At 42.1% G+C, this 26028-nt stretch overlaps 1 long non-coding RNA gene across 10 annotated transcripts in view; it reads right to left on the bottom strand.

Annotated features, from left to right (window-relative positions):
- Positions 1-8928: 8928 nt before the first annotated feature.
- The window catches only part of LOC127293687 (uncharacterized), a 62703-nt gene continuing 45603 nt past the window's right edge, over positions 8929-26028 (bottom strand). Inside the window, exons 1-5 of one of the 10 annotated variants that reach the window (XR_007846047.2) lie at positions 12474-12522; positions 10936-11076; positions 10263-10612; positions 9649-9799; positions 8929-9472 (exon numbers count right to left, since the gene is read on the bottom strand). This is a non-coding gene — a long non-coding RNA (uncharacterized lncRNA). Of the gene's footprint in view, positions 9473-9648; positions 9945-10262; positions 10701-10935; positions 12126-12473; positions 12523-26028 lie in introns of those variants that run through there. The other 9 variants (XR_011742761.1, XR_007846050.2, XR_007846049.2 and 6 more) reach the window with 9 other exon arrangements.

Below are 26028 nucleotides of genomic sequence, written 5' to 3'. Positions count from 1 at the left end.
ACATCACAGTTTATACTCGTATGATGTTGGAGTAATTTTAATATCATCACAGTTTACACTCATACGATATTGGAGTAATTTTTAATATAATCATAGTTTATACTCATAAAAATTTGGAGTACTTTTTTCATATCATCATGGTTTATACTCGTAAAATTTTGGAGTAGTTTTCGTATTATAATAGTTTATACTCATGAGATTTGGGAGTACTTTTTAATACCATCACAATTTGTACTCGTAAGATGTTGGAGTACTTTTTAATATCATCACAGTTTATACTCATATGATTTTGGAGTACTTTTTTCATATCATCACAGTTTATACTTTTATGATTTTGGAGTACTTTTTAATATCATCATAGTTTATACTCATAAGGTGTTGGAGTAATTTTTATTATCATCATAATTTATAACGATTTCGGAGTACTTTTAATATCATCGCAGTTTATACTCATGAGATCTTGGAGTACTTTTTCCTATAGTCACAGTTTATACTCGTAAGATGTTGGAGTACTTTTTGTAATATCCTCATAGTTTATACTCGTGAAATGTTGGAGTACGTTTTAATATAATCACAGTTTATACTCGTAGATTTTGGAGTATTTAATATCATCATAGTTTATACTCATAAGAAGTTAGAGTAATAGCATCACAGTTTATACTCGTATGATGTTGGAGTATTTAATTATATCACTGTTTATACTCATAAGATGTTAGAGTATTTTTTTTAATATCACCGCAGTTTATGCTCGTAAGATTTTTGAAGTACTCTTTAATATCACCACAGTTTATACTCGTAAGATGTTGGAGTATTATTTAACATCATCACAATTTATACTCATGAGATGTTGAAGTATTTAATATCATCATAGTTTATACTCGTAAGGTTTTGGAGTAATTTTTTATTTACATGAGGCTGGCAGTTTATACTCTTGCAACATTGGAGTAATTTCTCTCATCTATTTCTTTTAAATGAGGCCCTTAGTTTATACTTTCACAGCCTGCGAGTGTTGGCGGATTACAGAGCCTTATGTTGGCAATATTCTTTTTGTGGTACTCTTGAAGAGCATTTTAGGTGAAGAGAATTTATGATAAGTTAGGGAAAGTGGGGATATTTGATACCATAGTTTATACTCATAAGGATTTGGAGTAATTTCATATCAAATATTTTTTCTTTGCATGAGGTGGCTGAAGGTTTATACTCGCTCAACCTTGGAGTATTTATTTCATACAATATAGGATGCATGATGTCGACAGTTTATAGTCATGTGACATTGAACCGATTTCATCAATTCAGGGTACCTTTTGTAAGCCATGAGAAAGTTATATATCTTAGAAAAAATTGGATGAACATTCTTATATGTGCCAAGTAATAGTGGCACATTTTTATATTCTGAAGGTTCCACATGTCCCCACGTTTGCAATTGTCATTAATTTTTATGATCAATATGGATGCCATATCTTGTAATTATGACACTAAATTCTTGAGTTATCTCAGGAAACCCATAATGCACATTTTATTGGTATTAGTTTTTTAAACTCATTTTGCACGTGGCACTCAAATACCACAATAAGCTGATTTTTATGATCTCGGTCATTCTTTGAGTTCGCAGCAGTATCATCAAAAAAAAATCGGCATATTTTTTAGCATGCAAGTCCACTTCCATTTCATGATGATGGCCTAGTGGGGATATCAAAATACATTTGTTTCCTTTGACTACCACAATAAGCTTTCGCTGCTCTTTTTGTATGTGGATATATATAGCTAGTATACTCCCTGTCGAGACCCACGAAGCGATCCTTGGAGTGGTTTACATTTTTTTTAAATGAACCTAATAAAGGCAACAATCGTTGAAGGGTTTCTAATATTGTCCGGATCGTCAGGCCACCCTTCCTAATATTGAGATGGCTGTCCAAGAGGTCGTTTTCCATACTCTTGGAGAAGTGGACACATAACTTTGCCGACTATAACACGGCAACAGATGATATTGCGAGATTGATGTTGTACTCAATTTCATGAATCCTTTGCCACGTAGGATGACAGAGAATTCGACAAAGTTGTTATCGATTCCACATGAGTAATTCCAGAATCATGGGAACACTTTTACACAGCTTCTAAGCGTTCGTTAATGGGCTATGGCCATTTAAGAAACAAACTCTAGAGCATCAAATTTGAATCTATACTTACTATTGATGGAGTTTCCTATTGAAGAAAACGCACGAGGAAGTATGGCCATGAGGTAATCTTCTTTCAAGGTTTTAATTGCAATGGTGTTTATGCATCTTCCTCTTTCATTTTGCAACCAAATGGTGGAAATATAGATTGGTTTAATACCGCTATCCTTTCCTTGTTCTTGCAGGACTAGTAGGATGTTTGCCCCACTTTTATAGCTTTTCCTTATATACACAACGCTTTAGTAGTAGTCATAGCACAAAACGAGCAGGTTGTTGTTTTTTTTGGCAGATCTCATATTCTGCCTTGGTGGCTCTGAAAGGACACAAGCGAACCCCTCTATTAATGTAAAGAAGACCTCTTTTTATTGGTCTTGTTTAATTGGCGAAGGCTCTAGTGCTTGTAAGATAACTTTGGCCTTGTAGTTCCATGAGAGGACCAATTGCACATCAAACCAAAGCGATCCAATATGGATAGTCGCAAATTATTGCACATGTCTCTCCGTGCTTTGGAAAACAGAGGATCCATATAATAGTCCTCTAAAATATGATATATTTTGAAGATGTATTATGAGGATACATATGTTGTATGATATGTTGGAATTTCAAAGATGAGGGGAGAAATAGGTCCCACTGGGCGTGCCAGAATCTGATGACGGGAAAATGGCGGCGACAAAAATAATAATGTACGCGTCCACGTCATAGAGACAGATAGTAATTTTAAATGCGTAGTGCATAAAATAAATAAAAGATATCAAACATTGCAGGTACTTTATTTCCAGAACTCTTACGTTTACATAAAAGAACTGTTAATTACATCTCCGGAGAGAAAACCCCTGATTAAGAATTCCAACATATCCATTACAAAGGATTATGTCCTATGACTATTACAAAATATATTAAAGACTAAGTCCTCCTCGCTGTCGTCGTCGGCGGCGTGCTCGGGGGAGCCTTCTAAGTCTTCTTTGAATTATCATAGATTTCATATCATATGTATCAGATTTAGAATTGTACTATTATGATAAGTACAAGCCAAAGTGCACATGTGGGATGCATCATATATTCAATCAGCTGAGTAATCATGTTCTTCAATTATTTGTAGGGTTGTTTTGTTGTAGTCAGCTAACTAGAAAAGCATCTCAAATAGTGCATAGAGCATGGAGCAAAGGCCACGCATAAGGGTTTTCTATATGCATGCATTGCTAAGTACATATGGTCGGCATTTTATATTTCTTTCAGTACCAAAATTGGTAGTACTGATTGCTTTTAGGAGCAGATTCATTTTGAGTTACTTGCATACCACCGGGGTATAGGAGTAAAGCAACGCATGTGTATGCTTACTAGTGACATATACACCTGCATTAAACTATGATTAATGCAGGTAACTTAAAGATTGTTCATATGGCAGAGAGGTTCAGAATTTAGGAACCCCTGGATGCTATATGGAGCAAGATGTTTTTCATAGAATTTATTTGACTTTTATTACCTAGCTAAATCATCAATTTAACTAGCTAAGTGAAATTAAGGGAAGCTATTTTTACTGTATGCTAGTTTTCTATAGTCATTATCATATCATTTGTGAAGACTATATGAGGCTAGTAATATGAATATATTTATGAAGTTTCACCGTACTTGTATTAATACTAGTGTCATGTGGCAGTATGCCCATGTGTAGCATAACAAAGTACAGTATATGGTTGTACATATATATTTTCTCTCATTTGTATTAACACTAGTATGACATATAATATATGTTCACTGTGCAACCAAATAAGAATCATTTAAGATTTGGTGATGAATACATGCATATGCACATATATTACATGCCTAGTGCAAACAGCATAAGTTGTGATCACCATGTAATTTAAAGGGCATATACATCCTAGAGTATACAGTTTATTTTGGTGGATTAAATATGGATGGGCTAAATGCAACATAGATTAGCATCAGCCAAATCAATTTCACTACATGCAGTCTACTTTGTCATATGCACACGTAGTGTGGACCAGTATCTATCTCCTGCTTGCATGCATGTATATGAATGGGGCGCATGGCTTAACTTTAGTCTCTATGAGACTATTTTATGACATGGTGAAATATTTGGGTGCGATATGTTATATTTAGCGCAAATAACATAGGTTATGATCCTAGTTATAACTTAGTTTTGTGGATGCACGCACCTATATGAGAGGAGTGCATGATTTAATTTCAGTCTCTAGGTGACTATCTTATAACATGATGATATATTTGGGTGCACTATGTTATATTTAGCGCAAACAAAGTAGGTTATGATCCTAGTTATAATTTAGTTTGACGGATGCATGCACCTATATGAGAGGAGTGCATGATATAATTCTAGTCTCTATGGGACAATTTTATGATGACATATTTGTGTGCATTATGTTATGTTTAGCCCAAATAACGTAGGTTTATGATCCTAGTTATAATTCCGCTTTATGCATGCATTCATTTATATGAAGGGGGTGCTAATCCATTTTCAGGAACTTTATAGCAGCATATATATATGTAGACTTTTGAATGACATTTGGAGCATGATAGCTCGCATGAGGAACTTATTTCATTTTGTATTCTAGGCTAGATAAATCTATTTCAGCGATCCACCTAGCTAGACTTTGTTGTACATTTTGGATTGTACCATGATTTATTATATGGCGCATGCTATATTTTTTAACATGCAACAAGTTTAATTTCTACTCAACTTCATTATATTACTAGCATGATGGTTAGTAAAAATGCAAGTTGATTTGGCTAAGCATGATTTTACCCTACATTTCTTGGACAGGTATGCCATATGAGAATTTGATTAACTTCGGCTTCACTTGTGTTATAACTAGCGCCGTGTAGCAATATGCCCGCCACGTGTAGCATAACCGATAGAAGTATATGGTTATTTCTTCTTTTTGTGTCCTCACTAACATAGCATAGCATGTAGCGTGACCAAACAAGAGTATATGTTGATTTGTGAGCATGCTGAATTTTCATCGAATATATGCATGCAACTTGATGGTGCAATATGATTTCAACACCTATGTTAATGCACTAGTTTTGTACGAAAGACTAGTATTTCTATATGAACATATTTCATTAGCTTTTACTTAACTTGTATTATTACTAGCGACATGTAGCAATATGCCAGCCTGTAGCATAACTGAGTGAAGTATGGTTGATTCTCTTTGTTTGTGTCATCACTAGCAAAGCATACCCTGTAGCTAGACAAGAGTACCTATCAATTTATATTTTGGAGAAGCATGATGACAATTACCAATTCAATCTAGTTATATAAGACCAGACTTTGCATAAAGTAAATGTCATGCATGTTGCTAGCCAATGGTGATGATTGCTTCCAGCTACGTAGCTTGCTTAGTTTCTAGACATTTAATATTTCATCTAAGATTTAGACTATATGACAGTCATGATTTCTCACATGAAATTGCAAGCATTGGACCACCGTACATATGGGCTAGTGAGGTACGATTTACTTAACTACACTACACGGCTAGCATAACAACTTTGGCTCATATGTATTTAGGAAACTAGACTATCATCTTATATGGGGAAACTAGTCCAGAATTTCTATAGCATAGCAATATGAGTTTTGATTATACATTTATCCTTGATTTGTATCAACATGGAGATCGGAATCGCCATGTGACCGACCCAAGGAGGATTTTGGTTAATATTGGAAATTTGCATCTATCCTTGATTTGTATCAACATGGAGATCAGAATCGCCATGTGACCAAACCAAGAAAGATTTATTTAACATGTGCACTTGATTATCCCGATTTGTATCTTCATGGGATTTCACCATGAGACCAAAACAAGGGATGGAATAATTTGGGCAAGCTAGAACAATATGTGCAATACACGCACTATCTACTTTAGTTCTATTCTTGAAGTGTATCACATGAGACCAAAGATCATCATGAGACCAAACAAGATATGAACTTTAGTTCTATTTTTGAAGGTTTTTAATTATTATATGCACCTAATTTGTATCAACATAGGATCAAAGATCACTATGAGACCAAATGTAGGATTTGGTTTATTGTCTTCATTTGTATCATCATGGGATCGAAATCGCCATTAGACCAAACCAAGAGTAGATTAATTGGTGCAAGCTAGTGCATATAATATGTGTAAGAGAGCATCATCATCATGAGACAGGAGAGAGCTGCCGATTTTACCTCTTTTTCTCACCTTGGTGTTGAAGATTATTGGACAAACCGGCAACGTCCGTACTGGTGCTATACCGCGGCAACTAGACAACAACACCTATGGTAGGGCGTATGTCGAGCGGCCGGAGGCGAGCGATACAGCGACGAACAGCCAGCGACGTGTTTCGGCGACGAGCAGCCCGGTGGCCTATGTAGTCGATGGCGGCAGCGCATTTGTGGACGCGCGTGAGCAAGCTATGGTAGGCGAGCATCACAGGCGCGGGTGGATTTCGGCTGGGCGAGCGTGTGCCAGCGATATGGACTGGAACGGAGCGATGGGTTATCAGCGATACATGGCCTGGGCAGCGATCAGTGACGGGCGTCGAGCGCGCTGTCTGCTGGTTCTTTATATAGGCGGCCAACAAGGAACTCCTCCGAGACGGAGCGCGCACACGTCGTGAAAATCGTGGGCACATACATGGGAGTAGTGGATGGTTGCAGATTGGAGCGTAAGTTTTCTAGCGATCAGGACTGCGGTCAGATATGACATATGTTGGTTAGCAGATGAATGTTTCAGCCATTGCATGGGCTTTGGGCTTCCTAATCACCTTGCACATTAATTAAGATGATGGGCTCTGCTAATCTTTGCATGCTGCATCGGTCAAGCATATACGTGATTGTGACCCATGTAAGCAGCCATGTATATGTATCACTAGTACATATGCCCGTGCGTTGCCACGAGTTTTCAAATTTCATTTCTCAATACACATATATAATTCACAACTCGCTATGGAAATTCAAAATAAATTAGGGATATCATAATATACTACAATATAATAATACCGAACGCAATAACAAGACAACATTATTGTGCAAATGCGTGTGTGGTTCAAACCTATAAGTTGGTCCTTAATTTCATGAGCATACAAAACAAAACATAGAGAAAGGTGATCTTACTTTGTTGGGCATTTAAGCAAGGTGGACCAACATGAATTCTTTCTGGCTGGTGCACAACCTAGAGATTTTCCACCATGTAAGTCATCTTTGCATAAGACAATTGGTGGAAATTTAATTGATTAAGTGTGTATGAGATGGTCACACAAATAAGTACGCTTTCTTCCTCCCGCGTCGCTTCCGTGGGCGACGGGGAGGAACCCTAGCCTCTTCGCCCCCAGGCCCCCCTCCCACCCTCCCTCCCCTCGTCACCGCTTTCGGAGGGCGCGCCGGGCAAAGCCTGGGCACTGGCGGCGCCGGGGGCCCCTTTCCCCCACGCACGGAGGCGACGGCGCGGGCCGTGGCGACCATGGTGGGCGACGAGCTCGGCGAGGGGCGCTTCAACGCGGTCTTCGGTGGCGTGGCTGCCTTGCACGGCGGTTCAAGTGCGCCGGGATGGCGGCTGCATCTATCCTCGCGGCAGTGTGGCGACTTCAGGCGGCGCGGCGGCCTCAACCTATGGTTCGTTGTCAACAGGCATGGCAGCGGGGATGGATCTGGTAAGGGGCGGCGCATGGCTGCAGGTGGTTGGGGTCGGCGACCATGGTACTGCAGCGCGGCGGCGGGGCTACTCGGGCCTGATCTGGGCTAGCCTGGGCTTGATCCAGGCATGACGGGCCCGGCTTGCTGCGTCCGGTCAACCCCTCCGGTTGGCTGCTGTGCTGACCAACTCTGCCATGGGCGTGGCGGCGACGGCTTAGCGAGGCATACCTCCTTCATCGTCGTCGGGCGGCGGATGGCGGCAAGGGGGCATGTTCGTCCGCATTGAAGAATAAAGGTGGCGGTTCTAGGATTCTTCTCGGGCCAAGTTTAAAGATCTATCGGATGCATGTTTCTACCAGTCTGGGTGGATTGTCGTGTTCCAGAAGGTCCTACTGGTGAAATTCATTGTGCGAATAATGCCTGAAGATTGCTGGATCGGGTGGTTTCGGTCATGCGCACCCATGTTTTTTATCTTGCCGTTTGGTTTCAGCGGGGGCGCTTCGAAGCTCTGTTGGGTGTTAATATCATGGAGCTCGTTTTCTTTCCATGGTGCTAGCGGAGAAGGTCATCAAGCCAAAATCAGTGGAATAGCTATGATGGTCGGATCTTTGTGGTGAGGTGGAATTGGCTTGGTGATTCGTGACTTGTAACCCTAATGGTATGTGGGGGCGACTGCATAGGAGAAGTTCAGATTCTTATCTTTCAGGGTGAAAATCCAAGGTCTGGCATTAATTGGTTGTGCCTGACAATGTTCTTGTTAAAGGAATTGTTTCGAGAGAGATGACTTGTGAAAACTTAAGATCTATGATCAGACAATGACAGCGTTTTTGCACTGTTTCCTTCTTGGAGGCATCGCTTATGGAGAAGCTGAGCTTCTGGTTGTTTTGGTGCTGTCAGTGTTGTTTTTTCAAGTTAAGAATCTCTATAGCGAAACCTTTAATTTCTTTTTTAAATTTTTTTTCTCTTTTTTAGTTGCATGAATCCTTTATGTCATTAGAGCATAATGTTGTTGCAGAGGCTAGGTATACTCCGTGATATTAATATATGCTCTTTATTGAAGATAAAAAAGTAGACTATAGTACTATTTAGCAAAGGCGGTTGACATCAAGTGCAAGTATAATCAAGCAGAAATATATAACATCATCTATGTGAGAGAAGACAGACAAATCCCAACAGTGTGCCAGTACATGACAATTGAGCCGTCCCAAACAACTCAAGTCCATAGAGCAATGCAAAACATAGCTATCATCTACCCATCGCACTATCTGATCATAAAGGTATTTCTTCCAATTTTTGTTTGATCCCAAGCAACCTCGTGCATGTTGTTTCTACCACCATATAGGTAGTCAAACATGTCTATACCCGTTCCACTTCCACAAGAAAAATGTCCCCTTCAATCATAGCCATTCCTCTCAATCACCCCTCCTGATAACTTCGATCATCGGGCCTTACAGATTACCATGAGTGGTAATTCCTCCTTCTCTCGTTCCTCAGGTTTGCCTAGGTTGATATGGATTGCTTGTGCTAGCATCCAGCTTCGTAAATAGTTGATTCTTGCTCAACCTTTTCATGCAAACTATGTCACCCTCATACTTGTGTTTATTGCTATCATCAAGATGTTTGTTTTGACTCTTGTGTCTTCCATAGACTATCAAACAAAAAGCAATTTAAGCAAAGGGATGGAAAGATAAATTAGCGCAAAAGGTAAGAACTAATAAAATAGCAGAATTACATGAATAACAATAGAAGCTAGCTTCGATAGTCTGTACTACTACCACTTTAAAAGGAGGCTTTTAAGCGATATCATCAGGTGCAAGTGCTTACCTTGGCTGAAACCACAATGATAGGATCCCAGGAAAGTGACAACGAACACCCCTGCCTTCTGCACCAACTGCAGCAAGGTGTCCCTGAGACCACGAACATTTCAGGAGACATCACAAATTGTTTTCTTCCCATGTGTCGAGAAGGTCTGCACCTGAATTCCGCAAAATCACATTGTATATAAACACAATGCTCGATGTTTTGTTCTATTTCCATTCTCGACATACAACCAATCCTCTCTATTGTTTCCTCTCTCCCACTTTCTCTACATGATAATCTTTGGTGTGTACAAAGCATAACTGAATTTATGTTAAAACAAACAAAAATAGAAGCTTTATCTACATGATAATCTTTTGTGTGTACATTGCTAAAGAACAACTATGAAATATTGTTAAGAAGGTTTTATAACTGCACATTCTATGTTGTAGGCACAATGTTTCAGAAGGAAACAAAAGGATGAGACCATACTTGCTATACGCAAAGTAACCATGAAGTCAACATAAATTGTAAGGCTGGTGATATACTGTTTATATGCAAATGAAGCTACTTAATGATAAGATGTCCAAATATTTTGCATGTTCTCCAAAACAAATATGAATGGTACTTCTAATACTTACAAGCAGGTGGTTCAATCTGAAAGTCTAGCCACCGTCCCTCTCTTCTTTCATCTGCCACCATGGGGGGACTGAGATCCAGTGCCTAGCTGAAGGCAAGGCACGAAGCACCTTGAGGCTAGCATCCACCTTCATCCAACGGACATAAACAAATTCCAGGAACCAGTTTGTATTTTTTGTTTTCTTGTGACTTTTGGGGATATTATGTAATCATCGATCTTATCTAATGGAATAGCTTGTGTCCTTTACCCATCCCGTGTTAAAAAGAAAATGAGTGTATCCTCTTTGTCTTGAGCTCCAACGCACCCAAGTTCATATGGCTTGAACATTTTCCTGCAATTATCAACAGAAAACTTGCCGCACAACAAAATAAGAATTTCGGTAGGTGCAAGAAAATGAACAGCTATATTGGTTTATCATCGTTCTTAGCACACAGAGATTTACCAAGTATCTCTAACTTGTACCAAACCAAGGGCTGAACTTCTTTGGAAAAAACATATCCACTGAACTTGACAAATTATCAAGAATGATGATTATTATGTTGTACAAACCACCGAAGATGCGGAGATGTCCCCATTGGACTGATAGTGATATGTCGCTGCTTATGAAACATACCGTTCTGCAATTATGTTTTCTTGAGTATATCTATTTGCGCAATTTGGACTGAAATGCTTACTGGTGAATTCCAATGGAAACGAGGCACATTTTTTCACACCATTGATAAGGAGAAGCTTCTTAGGAAACAAGCATTTGCAATGCTTTCGGAAAAAAGGCCTCCTTCAGAGATGGCCAGATAGCATGCGTTAAAAACAAGTACCTGAAGTATATGATCAGGCACGTGCTCGTTAAATTTTGACAAACCATTTAGACCGAACATGTTTCATATTTTGGAACAGACTTTGAATGACTGAGTTGACTGAACAAGAAATAATATAATCTTATCTATTCTGACACATTGGTGAAATGGAACTTGGTAATGATGATGTGTGCTAGATGTAATATAGAAATATAACTTAGCAATTAATCATCTCACAAAAATGCAAGTAATAATTCAAGGAGATAAATGACTTGAAAATAATGTTAAAAAATATTTCTAGATACGCCTTACGACATCCATAACCCTAAAAGAGCAGCATGATAAATTATATGCTTCCCAGGATTCTAAATATTAGCCTTTGTATGAATGGAGCACATACTTCCCGATATACTCTTCCTCAAGATTAGACAGCTCGGTTCGTTTGGACTATTTCTATTGTATAGCTTGTCCTTTTCATCATAGAAAAATGGAACACATATCTTTGCCTCCACAGTTTTCAACTTCTCCTTTTCAGATGAGGAAAATTCACTGCACACTATCTCTATAGTATAGCTTGTAGAGAAACCCATAAATCAGTTTGAGAACACAGAGAGAGGAACTTCTGTGAACTCGTCGAGTTATTTTGCTAAAAAAAATACACGGGAAACCCAAGAAAGTAAATTACTGTTGAACTAACTTTTCCAGCCTTTATTTACACTGTCTGCTGGCAGCAAGTTGCATATTACTTAAGCTATAACAGATCACAAATCTAAATAAAATTGTTTTTGAACATTTGATGAAATTGAAGGTCATCGGAGCAAATATATATTTTCTCCTTTGATTGCATTCCAGTTTTGCAATAAATCTATCAGGCAAAATTTCAATGAAGTAGCACCCAGAACTTTCTAGTATTGGAGATTGAAGGAAAAAAATTTAATGTCACACTGTAACTTGAGGAGTACATGGCATTTGGTCACTGAAATTGGCTTTAAACATGAATAATCCTATCTTTTTTGTTTGGCCTACCAGATAAAAAATATTTTACTCCTATTTGCCACTGTTGTTATTCATAATAGTTTGAACTATTAAACGATGAAGCACCACTGCTCTAGATAAATTCTAATATTTTACTTGTATTTGCCACTGTAGAAACCTGAGTGTCTACATAATAGTGTGAACTATTGAAGAATGAAGCACCACTGCCCCACATAAATTCATAATGGTGGTGTGGGAATGACCCAATTGGCAAGCGCTCCTGCTGAAAACTGACCTTACCTTTCGCCGTCTAACGCACTCAAACCGCCAGAAGCCCACAGCGGGCAAAAAATTATAAGCACGACCAGATTCTCTCAACTCCAACTAACATGAATCGAAGTGAACCTTGGTCTACAAAAGGAAACGCTGCAAGCGAACCTCACCTGGAATGCCGGAAAGTTGAGCATGCGGCGGTAGCACCAGCAGGTAAAGAGGCGCTGTTCTCCAAAAAAAAAAAAGGTAAAGAGGCGCTCACAGTCATAGTCGTCGATGGAAGAAAGTTGAGCATGCGGTGGACACGTCGCGGTGGCACAGAGAGCCGGCGTGCATCAGCCTGTTAAACAAAGTACGATGATACAGGTAGCTTAGTTTTTCATGGAAAACAATAATGATAGCTTGCTGTAGATCTACGGATGAAAGACACGAAGGAGCTACAATCCGGCACTTTTTAAATGCATAAACTAATTGGATTAACCTACAGACTACCACATTATGGTTGTTCGGTGTAAAATGCAGTGATGACCTTGCATGGTCGTATCTCACCTGATCCACTCTCCCATGTACAGCCCCAAGGTTCCGTCTACTTCACATGAATCAAAAGCACTATTGGGACCATCTCCCTAGCAATTATAAAAGCCTCAATAGTCAACACCGCACAATGTTCACACAGGACAACAAATACAAAGCAGAGGCATTAAATCAAACACTTGAAGAGCAGTCCACTTCACCTCATCATACTGTCGTGGACAAGATCTGGAGCCGGGTGTGGAGATATTCAGTCCAAGCAGCGCCAAGATGCCTGGAATTCGGCCGGTCCTCCTCAGTCGTCTCCTGGAATCCGACCAGCTTGATAGATCTGAGCTATAGAGGCATGACGGCGACGCGAATCAGGAGGGTGGGCAGCAAGGATCACAACAAATCGTGATGGGATCGGTGACAACGCCATGTGGCTCCTCGCTCCTCGCTTGTCTCCTCTTGGCTGGACTGGTGGTATAGCATGCATGAACCAGGCAGGTGAGGGCGGCGTGCGAGGGGCACGGATCCGTATGTGGAAGGGTGGAGCAGGGTGTCCACTACGGCAGCTGCAGTAGAGGATGATGGGGCGGAGACCGCAGCCTCAACCTCGTCTACCATGCGGATGGCGGTCGCAAGGTCAGTGAGCGGCAGTGCTTGCTGCGGCGGCGGGAGATGGATCTCCATGGCTGGCCTAGGAGGTGGGCGGGGAAGAGAGCGCGTGGAGCACGGACGTGTGTGGGTGGGCAAGCCGGCGGCGGCGGTCAGGATGCCTGGCGGCGCAAGAACTGGGGAGAGGTGGGTATTCGGGTGTGCTCGCTCGATTCGATACGGGAGTGTGCTTTGACGGATGCACACGGACCGACGAAGAGGGTGCTAGTGATTTGCTGGACTTGGCCCATTTAGGCGCGGGCGATGCGCGAGGAAGCGCGACGAACGACGAAAGGCAACGACGTATTGGCAGAATAAGGAACATGTTCTTCCTTTTTAAGTAGTGTAGATTGCACGTATCTATTCTGCTCATGAACTAATCAGCTGAGAGTAAACCTTTGCTTATTAATATATGATTAATTGTATCTATGTTTCTCGCTATCTTTTTTTTGGGTAACAATTTACTAGTATTTTGTCTTTTTTCTATCAGAGTGAGTATTTGTAGGCTTCTCATTTATTGATTTGTCATATTTATGATTGTTGGCTCACGCTAATATCATGAGCAAAAATCGGTGTCAACAACTTTGTTTTATATTTGTGTCTTGGAAGTTGTTTACTACTGTAGCAACCTCTCCTTATCTTAGTTTTGTGTTTTGTTGTGCCAAGTAAAGTCTTTGATAGTAAAGTGAATACTAGATTTGGATTACTGCGCAGAAACAGATTTCTTTGCTGTCACGAATCTGGGTCTAATTCTCTGTAGGTATCTCAGAAAATTATGCCAATTTACGTGAGTGATCCTCAGATATGTACGCAACTTTCATTCAATTTGGGCATTTTCATTTGAGTAAGTCTGGTGCCCTTTTAAAATTCGTCTTTACGGACTGTTCTGTTTTGACAGATTCTGCCTTTTATTTCGCATTGCTTCTTTCGCTGTGTTGGGTGGATTTCTTTGTTCCATTACCTTCCAGTAGCTTTGAGCAATGTCCAGAAGTGTTAAGAATGATTGTGTCACCTCTGAACATGTGAGTTTTTGATTATGCACTAACCCTCTAATGAGTTTGTTTCGAGTTTGGTGTGGATGAAGTTTTCAAGGGTCAAGAGAGGAGGATGATATACTATGATCAAGAAGAGTGAAAAGTCTAAGCTTGGGGATGCCCCGGTGGTTCACCCCTGCATATTCTAAGAAGACTCAAGCATCTAAGCTTGGGGATGCCCAAGGCATCCTCTTCTTCATCTACAAATTATCAGGTTCCTTCTCTTGAAACTATATTTTTATTCGGCCACATATTATGTACTTTACTTGGAGCGTCTGTGTGTTTTTGTTTTTGTTTTTGTTTGAATAAATGCTTGTGTGGGAGAGAGACACGCTCCGCTGGTTCGTATGAACACATGTGTTCTTAGCTTTTAATTTTCATGGCGAAGTTTCTTCTTCGTTAAATTGTTATATGGTTGGAATTGGAAAATACTACATGTAGTAATTCTAAAATGTCTTGGATAATTTGATACTTGGCAATTGTTGTGCTCATGTTTAAGCTCTTGCATCATATACTTTGCACCCATTAATGAAGAAACACTTAGAGCTTGCTAATTTGGTTTGCATATTTTGTTTCTCTAGAGTCTAGATAATATCTAGTATTGAGTTTTGAACAACAAGGAAGACGGTGTAGAGTCTTATAATGTTTACAATATGTCTTTTATGTGAGTTTTGCTGCACCGTTCATCCTTGTGTTTGTTTCAAATAACCTTGCTAGCCTAAACCTTGTATCGAGAGGGAATACTTCTCATGCATCCAAAATCCTTGAGCCAACCACTATGCCATTTGTGTCCACCATACCTACCTACTACATGGTATTTCTCCGCCATTCCAAAGTAAATTGCTTGAGTGCTACCTTTAAAATTCCATCATTCACCTTTGCAATATATAGCTCATGGGACAAATAGCTTAAAAACTATTGTGGTATTGAATATGTACTTATGCACTTTATCTCTTATTAAGTTGCTTGTTGTGCGATAACCATGTTTCTGGGGACGCCATCAACTATTCTTTGTTGAATATCATGTGAGTTGCTATGCATGTCCGTCTTGTCTGAAGTAAGAGAGATCTACCACCTTAATGGTTGGAGCATGCATATTGTTAGAGAAGAACATTGGGCCGCTAACTAAAGCCATGATTCATGGTGGAAGTTTCAGTTTTGGACATATATCCTCAATCTCATATGAGAATAATAATTGTTGCCACATGCTTATGCATTAAAGAGGAGTCCATTATCTGTTGTCCATGTTGTCCCGGTATGGATGTCTAAGTTGAGAATAATCAAAAGCGAGAAATCCAAAATGCGAGCTTTCTCCTTAGACCTTTGTACAGGCGGCATGGAGGTACCCCATTGTGACACTTGGTTAAAACATGTGCATTGCGATGATCCGGTAGTCCAAGCTAATTAGGACAAGGTGCGGGCACTATTAGTATACTATGCATGAGGCTTGCAACTTGTAAGATATAATTTACATAACTCATATGCTTTATTACTACCGTTGACAAAATTGTTTCATGTTTTCAAAATAAAAGCTCTAGCACAAATATAGCAATCGATGCTTTCCTCTTCGAAGGACCATTCTCTTTACTTTTATGTTGAGTCAGTTCACCTATCTCTCTCCACCTCAAGAAGCAAACACTTGTGTGAACTGTGCATTGATTCCTACATACTTGCATATTGCACTTGTTATATTACTCTATGTTGACAATTATCCATGAGATATACATGTTATAAGTTGAAAGCAACCGCTGAAACTTAATCTTCCTTTGTGTTGTTTCAATACCTTTACTTTGATTTATTGCTTTATGAGTTAACTCTTATGCAAGACTTATTGATGCTTGTCTTTAAGTACTATTCATGAAAAGTCTTTGCTTTATGATTCAGTTGTTTACTCATGTCATTACCATTGTTTTGATCGCTGCATTCATTACATATGTTTACAATATGATCAAGTTTATGATGGCATGTCACTCCAGAAATTATCTTTGTTATCGTTTTACCTGCTCGGGACGAGCAGAACTAAGCTTGGGGATGCTGATACGTCTCCGACGTATCGATAATTTCTTGTGTTCCATGCCACATTATTGATGATATCTACATGTTTTATACACACTTTATGTCATATTCGTGCATTTTCTGGAACTAACCTATTAACAAGATACCGAAGTGCCAGTTCCTGTTTTCTGCTGTTTTTGGTTTCAGAAATCCTAGTAACGAAATATTCTCGGAATCGGACGAAATCAAGACCCAGGTTCCTATTTTCACCGGAAGCATCCAGAACACACGAGAGGGACCAGAGGGGGGGCACTGGGCCCCCAGACCATAGGCCGGTGCGGCCCAGGCCCTGGCCGCGCCGCCCTATAGTGTCGTCGCCCCTTCAGCCCTCCTGCGCCGCCTCTTCGCCTATTTAAAGCCTCCGTCGCGAAAACCCTATTACGAAGAACGAAACCCACAGAAACCTTCCAGAGCCGCCGCCATCGCGAAGCCAAGATCTGGGGGACAGGAGTCTCTGTTCCGGCACCCTGCCGGAGCGGGGAAGTGCCCCCGGAAGGCTTCTCCATCGACACCGCTGCCATCTCCACCGCCATCTTCATCACCGCTGCTGCTCCCATGAGGAGGGAGTAGTTCTCCATCGAGGCTCGGGGCTGTACCGGTAGCTATGTGGTTCATCTCTCTCCTATGTACTTCAATACAATAATCTCATGAGCTGCCTCACATGATTGAGATTCATATGATGATGCTTGTAATCTAGATGTCACTATGCTAGTCAAGTGAGTTTTACTTATGTGATCTCCGGAGACTCCTTGTCCCACGTGTGTAAAGGTGACAGTGCGTGCACCGTGTGGGTCTCTTAGGCTATATTTCACAGAATACTTACTCACTGTTATGAATGGCATAGTGAAGTGCTTATTTATATCTCTTTATGATTGCAATGTGTTTTGTATCACAATTTATCTATGTGCTACTCTAGCAATGTTATTAAAGTAGTTTTATTCCTCCTGCACGGTGTAATGGTGACAGTGTGTGCATCCGTGTTAGTACTTGGCGTATGCTATGATCATGATCTCTTGTAGATTGTGAAGTTAACTATTGCTATGATAGTATTGATGTGATCTATTCCTCCTACATAGTGTGAAGGTGACAGTGTGCATGCTGTGTTAGTACTTGGTTTAGTCGTGTTGATCTTTCTTGCACTCTAAGGTTATTTAAATATGAACATTGAATTGTGGAGCTTGTTAACTCCGGCATTGAGGGTTCGTGTAATCCTACGCAATGTGTTCATCATCCAGCAAGAGAGTGTAGAGTATGCATTTATCTATTCTGTTATGTGATCAAAGTTGAGAGTGTCCACTAGTGAAAGTCTATTCCCTAGGCCTTGTTCCTAAATACTGCTATCACTGCTTGTTTACTGTTTTACTGCGTTACTACTGCTGCGTTACTACTGCTACCATATTACCACCATCAACTACACGCCGTTACTACTGCTCATATTCATTCATACCACCTGTATTTCACTATCTCTTCGCCGAACTAGTGCACCTATTAGGTGTGTTGGGGACACAAGAGACTTCTTGCTTTGTGGTTGCAGGGTTGCATGAGAGGGATATCTTTGACCTCTTCCTCCCTGAGTTCGATAAACCTTGGGTGATCCACTTAAGGGAAACTTGCTGCTGTTCTACAAACCTCTGCTCTTGGAGGCCCAACACTGTCTACAAGAATAGAAGCTCCCGTAGACATCAGCCACCCACGCCGGCCCACTCGCGCGCTGCTGTTGCCGCTGCATGCTCGATCCCACGCGGGACCTGCTCCTCGCTCGACACCACCCCGCCTCCCGCTCGCTGCGTATAGCCACGTGTGCGCCTCGCCCCCTGCTGCGCTTGCTCACTGCCGCCATGGGCCGGCCAGGTTCCCCAGCCCAGCTCGATGCCCCCTCTCCTCATGTGATTATTTGTGCTGCTTTGCTGCTGGCCGATACTACCGGTACAACAGGCGGTAGTGCCAGCCCAAGATGTTTTTCTGCCTATATTTAGATGCCCTATTATACATAAGAGCTACTACCGGTAGTGCAAGAGGTTGTACTGGTTGGGCGTGAATCTGCCCCCAACGAATGTATTTTCTGGGCTCCTATTTATACCTTTCTTCCACCTTCGTCCACACTAGCTCTTCCCATCTATTCTCTCTCCTCTATTGTTGACCTAGAAGAGCTTATCCCTCCTCTTGATCTCTCCACTATTTCTTGCATCTTTTTGGGAAAAAGGAGAGAGGAGATCTAGATCTACTATTTCACCAAGTGAATCCCTCTCCTTGTGAGGGGATCTTGGTAGATCAAGATCTTGGAGTAATTTGATGTTCCTCCTACTTTTTGTTCTTCCTCCCCTAATCCTCCAATAGCTTTTGTAGATTTGTTGGAATTTGGGAGAGAAGGACTTGGGAATCTTAGTGTTGTTCTTAGCCATTGCATTAGGTGCATCAGTTTGGGTTCTCTACAGGGTTTCGGTCTCGTGTGAGTTTGTGTGTGTTCCCTCTAGGGTTCTTGAGGGCTTGTTGATCTTAGTGGTGTTGTTGCCTTCGTGGCCTTGTCGCCTTTGTGGCGTACTAGCCTTTGTGGTCTTGTACTTGAGAGCCTCCGGTGTTGTGGAGTTTGCCTTAAACTTGATACTTGGGTGTTTGATCCAAGCTTGTACGGGTTCGGTGACCACCCTTAAGGGTCCCTTAGTGGATCGAGGCTTTCCCTTTGGTGGGAAAGGCTCGAGGAGAACACGGTGGCCTAGTGGCATATTGGAGTGCATTGTGCCTCCACACCGCTACAAAAGAGAGTTGCACTCGCAAGGGTGTGACCTTCGGGATACATCGTCGTCTCCTCGTGCACCGGTTGCTTATCAACCCGAGCTCCTTTACCTATGCGCTTTAAATTGTGATAGCCTTCGTGCTTGATGTTCTATATCTAATTTGCTATCACCTCGTTGCTTATCTTGCTTAACATAAGTTTTTGGTGCACGTTGACATAGGCATCCCCAATGGGCCTGCCGAAGATAGTACCCGGGGTTTATTGAAAGCCCACTACCCGAAGAATAAGAAGACTCGGAAGCCCAAGATATTGTTAAGGAAAGCTAGAGTTGTAATAGGAAGTATTATTTGTAATCTTGCGGGAGGAGTTAGAAACCTTCCTGACTACGTAACTTGTACAATACGAATCCCTCGGCTCCGCCTCCTATATAAGGGGGAGTCGAGGAACAAAGAGATCATCGAATCATTGTTTCTAAAACCCTAGTTTTCATATTCGTCGAGTACTTTTCGGCTGAAACCTTCGAGATCTACTTGCCCTCTACATCCAACTAAACCCTAGTCTACAATCCGTAGGCATTGACAAGTTAATACCTTGTCAATTGGCGCCGTCTGTGGGATCTAGAGGCGACAAGGAGCTGATCTCGATGGCACGTTCAAGATCGTCGACTTCATCAGTAGCAAGCAACATTATGGACAGAGGTAAACAGATCGAAACTGGTCTCGTTGATTTTATTCCTCACCCGCCCTCCCGTTTGGATGCATATGCGTATCTGGAGGAGCTCATGAAGATGACGATTGGAAAGTTTGATTTCCGCGTCGAGAAAGAAGGAGTGTATCGTCTCGAAATTCCGATCTCGTCGGGATTATCGGCGGTTGATCCTGATTTCTCAAACTCAGTATCATCCATTGAGTCAAGCGACAAGGAGATTTCGTCGCCATGCTTCATCGGCAGCAATGAAAGCGAAAAACTCGCCAAGATCTTCAGCGACATGTCCTTCGAGTCATCTGCGGACTCCTATATAAGCGATGATTCAAGCGATACCGACAGCTTCGACTTCATCGACAAATCCATGTCTATTGGGAAGGTCTTCACCAATCTCTATGATGGTGTCACCAAACCAAGCAAAGTGACAACTCCAAAATATCACCAAGTTTATGCCATTGGAGAGGCAAGTCGCGATCAAGAGGAAACATCAGAGGCTTTCGATGATTTGGGAAATCCCTATGTCGATCCCTCAGATCTAAGGAGAGGTTTGGGCACTAAATATGTCGGGCCCACACCACGTGTCAGAGTTCAACTTCCACAAGCAGCCTGGGATAGAGCTGCGAAAGCTTTAGATGGCTCTGAACCAATGGAGACAACTGCTACAGTCGAAGAAATGCAAGCTTATCAATATAGACTCGCCCAAGCTGGAAGAGAGTTGGAAAAACAAACAGCTGCCTTGAACAGAAGAAGAGAAGCAGCTTCCGCATCAAGCAGGCGACGAGCGGAATTAAGTCGACACTCAGAAACTTCGGGAGATAGTCACAGAGAAGCTCGGAGGAGTGCAAGATCTCGGCTGCAAAATATCTAAGCTGAAAGAGAGACTCTAATCCAAAACCTCGACATGTCCTTTATGTCAATCGACACGAGGGGGAATATTATCCCAAAAACACCGGAAGCAGGATACATGGCGACACAAGCTTTCATCTTAGCGTCTAGGTCACCCCCAGGAGATCCAAGGGAGGCATTATATAACATGGCAATGGCAGGAGTTGGAGCCATGGGAACGGCGTTTATATCAACACCTCCCGAAGGAACGGCAAGGCAAAATAGTCCAGAAAACGCATAATAATGACATAAAGTGTGTATAAAACATGTAGATATCATCAATAATGTGGCATGGAACACAAGAAATTATCGATACGTCGGAGACGTATCAGCATCCCCAAGCTTAGTTCTGCTCGTCCCGAGCAGGTAAACGATAACAAAGATAATTTCTGGAGTGACATGTCATCATAACCTTGATCATACTATTGTAAGCATATGTAATGAATGCAGCGACAAAACAATGGTAATGACATGAGTAAACAAATGAATCATAAAGCAAAGACTTTTCATTAATAGTACTTTCAAGACAAGCATCAATAAGTCTTGCATAAGAGTTAACTCATAAAGCAATAAATTAAAGTAAAGACATTGAAGCAACACAATGGAAGATTAAGTTTCAGCGGTTGCTTTCAACTTGTAACATGTATATCTCATGGATAGTTGTCAATGCAAAGCAATATAACAAGTGCAATAAGCAAGTATGTAAGAATCAATGCACAGTTCACACAAGTGTTTGCTTCTGGAGGTGGAGAGAAATAGGTGAACTGACTCAACATAAAAGTAAAAGAATGGTCCTTCAAAGAGGAAAGCATCGATTGCTATATTTGTGCTAGAGCTTTGGTTTTGAAAACATGAAACAATTTTGTCAACGGTAGTAATAAAGCATAGGGATTTCTAGTTTCGTGCCCCTGGTTCGTTAGTTGTACTCAGTTTTCCCCAGCCTCTTAACTTTTCCTCAGTTTTCCCCTCCCTCTAGTTTGAAACCCCTTCCAGAGGCTCGGACGGGAGGGTTGCCGTCTGTTCAGAGGCCTTCCGTTACCGGTGACGGCTAGGGAGCCGCGGTGGTTTTGACTTGACCGTTGCTTTCGAAATGTGTTGACTATTGACTGGAAGAGCTGACCCAAAGCTTTCCCCTCCGTCCGAGACTGGAGGAGCTCACATACCGCCCCTCCGCCGCCACGCTATCCTGCCCACCTACCTTATGGCGTCGTCCGCCGCCGAGCCGGCCCCGCCCCCACCACCACCCCCGGGCTCCGCCTCCACCAGATCTGGATCTACCCCTGTCCTCTTTGTAATTCCGTCTGGTGCGCAGACTATTCCCGCCAGCCGTGGAGAAGATTGGGAATCGGAGGGATCTAACGCATGGATTCCATCTGGGTAAGCATCGTCTGCCTATCCCATGTGAATTAACAGTAGGCAGTTTTTGAGCGCCAATCGTTGTTGCTCAACTAACTGCGTTGCTTTTCGAATAGGATGGATCCAGCGCTGGCTTTTCGGCTGGTGGTTAGGCTGGATTCTAGCTTTACGCGTGATTCTAAACGCTCGTAAGACCGGGTTTAACTTCCACTGCGGTGGTTGCAACCACCATCTCGTTAACAGATTTCAAAGCTAACATCTACGATAACTACACCTGGAGCTCTCTCGATGCGCTCATTTCGAATATTTCAACAGCTCGGAGGGAAGATTTGTTCCACTAATTTCCGAAGACGATGCGGGATTTCTTTTTGCTTTGAATGCTTCTTGCCGGTTCGGTAAAATTCGTTTCCAGGTGGACGGGGGCCGGGCATCATCTGGTGTCAGGGCATCATCAGTGGTCGGGCATCATGTCTCTCTCACTGCTGCCTCTGCTAATAGTGTGCGCCGTGGCGCTCCTTGTAGGTCCACAGCAGCACCATCTGTCCCCAGTGCTAGTGGTAGCCAGATTGTTCGTACGGTCGATGTGGAGGACGATGCAGACATTGAGGATCAGCCTCCTCAAGATGATGATGATGAGTTGATGTTTCCTGAATTGGTAGATCGATGCAGTAAGCAGGCAATGGAGGATCAATACATGGAAGATATGGCTTTTGGTGCCAGATTTGATGACACTGATGATGAAGAGAAGAATGAGAATGATGACAACCTCGTTTTAGCCGATTACGAAGGTGAAGACTTGCCAACAATTGAGTGGAACACGGAGAAACCCCAGCTTGTAGAAGGCACCGTGTTTCAAACGATGATGGACTGCCGTAATGCAATTACTACATATCACATTCTCACTAAGAATAATTTCGAGGTTATTAAAAGTGAGCCGTAGGTTCACAATTAAATGCCCATACCCAAGGTGTAGGTTTAGGCTGCATGCATCCACAATGCGCGACGGCTTGGTTCGGGTACTACGCCAACCAGCTTGTGTATTTAGATCACGGTGTAAAATTTGTTATCTATTACTGACATCCCTTATCATTATGTTTCAGATAAAGAAGAATAATGAGATCCATAGGTGTCCACCTCTAGGGGGAGAGCCAGAGCTGAAAACAAAGCTAGCGAAGACTAGGTGGTTGGCAGATGTAATCCTAGATTGGCTGAGAGAAGATCCTTCACTTGGTCCAACAGCACTCGTAAAAAAGGTGGTTGAGAAGTATAAAATGAAGGTACCTTACATGAGAATGTTCTATGCAAAGGAAATGGCTCTTGACAAGATCAATGGTCCATGGAATGAAAGCTTTCAGTTGCTTTACACTTTCAAAGCTGTAGTGGAGATGGCTAGTCCAGGCAGTGTTGTAGCGATAGACAAGCATACAGTTCCCTACAAATTGAAAAGCGGGAAGGTAATGCACAAGGAATGTTTCAGAAGGGCTTTTGTTTGTTTCAAAGCTTGCTGGAAAGGCTTTTTGGACGGTTGCGGGCCTTATTTGGCCGTGGATGCATCAGCTCTTCATGGCAGGTTTAAAGGACAGCTAGTTGCTGCTACTGCAGTTGATGGACATAATTGGATGTTCCCTGTTGCTTATGGGGTTTTGGAGGTTGAGTCACAGGAAAGTTGGACTTGGTTTCTGCAGAATTTGCGCGACCTTATAGGTCATCCAGCAGGACTTGTTATCCACACAGACGCTTGCAAAGGTTTGGAGACTGCGGTAGAAGCAGTATTCCCTGGAGTGGAGCATAGGGAATGTATGCGACACTTGGTACATAATTTTACAAAGAAATTCAAGGGTAAAGTTTTTACTGACAACCTATGGCCAGCTTCATACACATGCAGCTCTAGGAAGCATCTGTTTCATTTGGATGTGTTGTATAAACAAAAACCTGGGGTGAAGGAGTACTTGGATGAACATCATGGTAGGGTGTGGTCAAGAAGCCAATTCAATGAAATTTGCAAGGTAGACTATGTAACAAGTAACCTTGCGGAGAGTTTCAATTCAAAGGTCAAGTCATTGAAAGGGCTTATGCTGTGGCAAATATTTGATAAGATTAGGCAGATGATCATGATAAAGATCGATCTGCGTCAAAGAATTGCATCCACAAATTATGTTGGCCATCTCATGCTCCCGTCTTTGATTAAGTCTTTGCATGCCAGGGCAAAACAATTGAGGATGCAGTGTGATACGTCTCCAACGTATCGATAATTTCTTGTGTTCCATGCCACATTATTGATGTTATCTACATGTTTTATGCACACTTTATGTCATATTCGTGCATTTTCTGGAACTAACCTATTAACAAGATGCCGAAGTGCCGATTCTTTGTTCTATTTGTTTTGGTTTTTGAAATCCTAGTAAAGAAATATTCTCGGAATTGGACGAAATAAAAGCCCGGAGGCCTATTTTCTCACGAAGCTTCCGGACCGAAGACGAGACGAAGAGGGGCCACGGGGAGCCAAACCCTAGGGCGGCGCGGCCCCCTTGGCCGCGCGGCCCGTGGTGTGGGCCCCCGTGCCGCCTCTTGACTTGCCCTTCCGCCTACAAATAGCCTCCGTGACGAAACCCCCGCACCGAGAGCCACGATACGGAAAACATTATCGAGACGCCGTCGCCGCCGATCCCATCTCGGGGATCCGGAGATCGCCTCCGGCACCCTGCCGGAGAGGGGATTCATCTCCCGGAGGACTCTACACCGCCATGGTCGCCTCCGGAGTGATGAGTGAGTAGTCTACCCCTGGACTATGGGTCCATAGCAGTAGCTAGATGGTTGTCTTCTCCCCATTGTGCTATCATTGTCGGATCTTGTGAGCTGCCTATCATGATCAAGATCATCTATATGTAATTCTATATGTTGCGTTTGTTGGGATCCGATGAATAGAGAATACTTGTTATGTTGATTATCAAAGTTATGCTTATGTGTTGTTTATGATCTTGCATGCTCTCCGTTATTAGTAGATGCTCTGGCCAAGTAGATGCTTTTAACTCCAAGAGGGAGTACTTATGCTCGATAGTGGGTTCATGCTCGCATTGACACACAGGACGATGTGAGAAAGTTCTAAGGTTGTGTTGTGCTGTTGCCACTAGGGATAAAACATTGATGCTATGTCTAAGGATGTAGTTGTTGATTACATTACGCACCATACTTAATGCAATTGTCTGTTGTTTTGCAACTTAATACTGGAGGGGGTTCGGACGATAACCTGAAGGTGGACTTTTTAGGCATAGATGCAGTTGGATGGCGGTCTATGTACTTTGTCGTAATGCCCAATTAAATCTCACTATACTCATCATGATATGTATGTGCATTGTCATGCTCTCTTTATTTGTCAATTGCCCAACTGTAATTTGTTCACCCAACATGCTGTTCGTTTTATGGGAGAGGCACCTCTAGTGAACTGTGGACCCCGGTCCAATTCTCTTTACTGAAATACAATCTACTGCAATACTTGTTTTTACTGTTTTCTCTGCAAACAATCATCTTCCACACAATACGGTTAATCCTTTGTTACAGCAAGCCGGTGAGATTGACAACCTCACTGTTTCGTTGGGGCAAAGTAGCTTGGTTGTGTTGTGCAGGTTCCACGTTGGCGCCGGAATCTCTGGTGTTGCGCCGCACTACATCTCGCCGCCATCAACCTTCAACGTGCTTCTTGGCTCCTCCTGGTTCGATAAACCTTGGTTTCTTTCTGAGGGAAAACTTGCTGCTGTGCTCATCATACCTTCCTCTTGGGGTTGCCCA

Source organism: Lolium perenne, chromosome 4, assembly GCF_019359855.2.
Source record: "Lolium perenne isolate Kyuss_39 chromosome 4, Kyuss_2.0, whole genome shotgun sequence".
NCBI classification, from domain to species: Eukaryota; Viridiplantae; Streptophyta; class Magnoliopsida; order Poales; family Poaceae; genus Lolium; species Lolium perenne.
The sequence above is the reverse complement of the archived record's forward strand: the minus strand, read 5'-3'. Positions and strand labels throughout refer to the sequence as shown.